This window comes from Sardina pilchardus, chromosome 17 (genome assembly GCF_963854185.1).
Source record: "Sardina pilchardus chromosome 17, fSarPil1.1, whole genome shotgun sequence".
Classification (NCBI taxonomy): Eukaryota; Metazoa; Chordata; class Actinopteri; order Clupeiformes; family Clupeidae; genus Sardina; species Sardina pilchardus.
This window is the reverse complement of record NC_085010.1, coordinates 21,371,704-21,374,203: the sequence shown is the minus strand read 5'-3', so window position 1 is coordinate 21,374,203 and position 2,500 is coordinate 21,371,704. Positions and strand designations below refer to the sequence as shown.

The 2,500-nt window shown below is 49.0% G+C and overlaps 1 protein-coding gene across 1 annotated transcript in view; it reads left to right on the top strand.

Moving 5' to 3' along the window:
• The window catches only part of anks1b (ankyrin repeat and sterile alpha motif domain containing 1B), a 206,517-nt gene that overhangs the window by 198,313 nt on the left and 5,704 nt on the right, over positions 1–2,500 (top strand). The gene's annotated exons all lie outside the window — the stretch shown is intronic.

Below are 2,500 nucleotides of genomic sequence, written 5' to 3'. Positions count from 1 at the left end.
CTCTCTCTCTCTCTCTCTCTCGCCACCCCTCTCTGCATCTGTCCATCTCTCTCTCTCTCTTTCTTTCTCTCTCTCTCTCTCTGTTTTCTCCTATGCTGTTTGGTTCTACCGTTCTTTTGGTATCTTCTCTGTCTCTCTTCTCTTTTCTTTCTGAAACACAGCCACTGTTACACAGGAAGTCCATTGCGTCTCCTGTCACGTTGGTTCTGCACTCTTTGTGTCTACTTCTGTTCGTGCTCTAACAGGATGTCCAGCGATTTGATTTGTCCTGGTGCTTTCTGGGAAATGGAGTCTTCTGTCACTGTATTCACTTGCTGTTTCCATCCCACTTCTCCAATGCATTCCGTTGTGTCCCAGGGCCATTTCTACTGTAGGTACATGATAGGTTACAGTACAGTAGACTGGAGGGGGCACCATGTTGGAGGGTGGGGTGGGGGCATTTCATGGGACAGGTATCAGTATTGTTACAAGCCTGGCTCAAAGCACGCAACAGAGTCGGGAAAGGCCACACGCGGAGTAACGATATATTTATTAGATTTATGAAATGAATAGCATTGAACAGAATAGGTTAAGTAAAGTCAGTAGTGGAGTTGAACTTGGAAAATAAAAGTGTATGCAATCAGTATAATGAGGTGCAATGAATAAGCAAAGCAAAATCCTAAGTCGGTGCGGGAGAGACAGAGCAGCGGCGGTCGACCTCCAGCCTCGTCTGGAGAACTCTTTTAAAGGCCCAAACCAGGAAGTGATTATTGCAACTCCAAGCACCTGCGCCCAGCTCACCTGTAGGAGACAGACGTAGGACAAACAGGAGGAGGAGCCAGGCAAAGCCGTGACAGTATAGATACTGTATTACTTCTTTTTGAAGATGAGGCTAGAAGCGGCCCTTGCCCAGTTTGAATGTACTGAACATCATCTTACCATTAAATGATCACCTCTAGGCCACCTCTTGATGTCTGGCTTTCATAAATCATTACTGTGTGCAGAAATGTGTGTGTGTGTGTGTGTGTTTGTACAGTACATGTGTGTATGTGTGAGTCAATCAGTCACTAAGTAAGTGCATTAGTGTGTGTGTGAATTAGAGTGTGAGTAAGGGAGTTAGTGTGTGTGTGTGTCAGTGTTTGTATGTGTGTGTGTGATTGTGTACATGTGAGTGAGCAACAGGAAAAGATTTTGAGCCAGAGGTGCGAACAGCTCATGCAGCAACGGGCTTGTGCGCGTGTGTGTGTGTTCGTGTGTGTTTGTGTTTGCTTTTGTCAGGGAGTACGAGTGTTTATGCGTGTAGTGTACGCGTTATGTTTGTGTGTGTATGTTTTCTGTGGTGTGATGAATGTTTGATGTGTAAACGCCGCGATCCATCTCCTCCCTCCTACAGTAGCGCTCACACTCTGATGGACGAGCTCTGCTCACAGGAGCCGCCACCTCCAGAGCCCCCTAAGGGGCCCCTTCCTGATCTCTCCTCCCCAGCCACAGAGCACACCTGTCAGGCACACTCATTCACAATCCTCCCCCCCCTCTCCCTCCTCTCCCTGGTTCTCCCTCGACAATACGGAGCTCTTTTAAAGCGGCTCATAACACGCTGTCCCAGGCTGTTCCTGGAGTTATGCGCTCGTCAAGTGTCCCGGGGCTGCTTCTGGTGTTATGCGCTTGGATTTCACACAACGATGCGACCGCGTTCGGAACGCCAAGGAGGGGGGGTTTAAAAAAACGGGCCCCGGCGTCTGCTGTCTGGACCGCAGCAATAGATACGAGCGGCTGAGACTCAGAGACCCTCCACAGACCGACATGACGTTCCCTTTTTCCTGCGTGCTGATCCTGATTTAGGTCAGGGGGGCTTCTGGGGATGTTGTCGCCCTGGTTTTGGGAGAGGGAGAGTGAGAAGGATGAGGGGCTCGTCATAAACAGCCCTGCACTAATTATGACAGCACGGTTGCTGAGGAGTGGGTGCTGTATTTTTAAAGGCCCACAGAGGACGTCTGTGTGTGTGTGTGTGTGTGTGTGTGTGTGTGTGTGTGTGTGTGTGTGTGTCTGTGTGTGTGTGTGTGTGTGTGCGTGTGTGCGTGCGTGTGTGTGTGTGTGTGGGTGGGTGGGTGGGTGGGTGGATGGGTGGGTGGGTGTGTGTGTGTGTGTGTGTGTGTCTGGGTGTGTGTGTTTATGTGTGTGTGTGTGTGTGTGTGTGTGTGTTCTATATGGAGACCAAGTGCTAATGGAAGTATGAGGTCCTCACTCACAGTAGGGTCTGCATAGCTATAGACTCAAATAGGACACTCGAGGACAAGAGCTGTTTAACATGGAGTGCTATGTTTTATTTTGTGTGTGTGTATGTATGTGTGTGTGTGTGTGTGTGTGTGTGTGTGTGTGTAAGCCTCAGAGGGTTTACACCTTGGATGTAGTATTTATGAACATGATTACTATGGGATGTTATAAGAGCAATGAGCTGAGAGGGAGAACTCCATGGCAACAAGAGGGAGGATGCCTTTGATTGGTTGCAGATATGAGATGT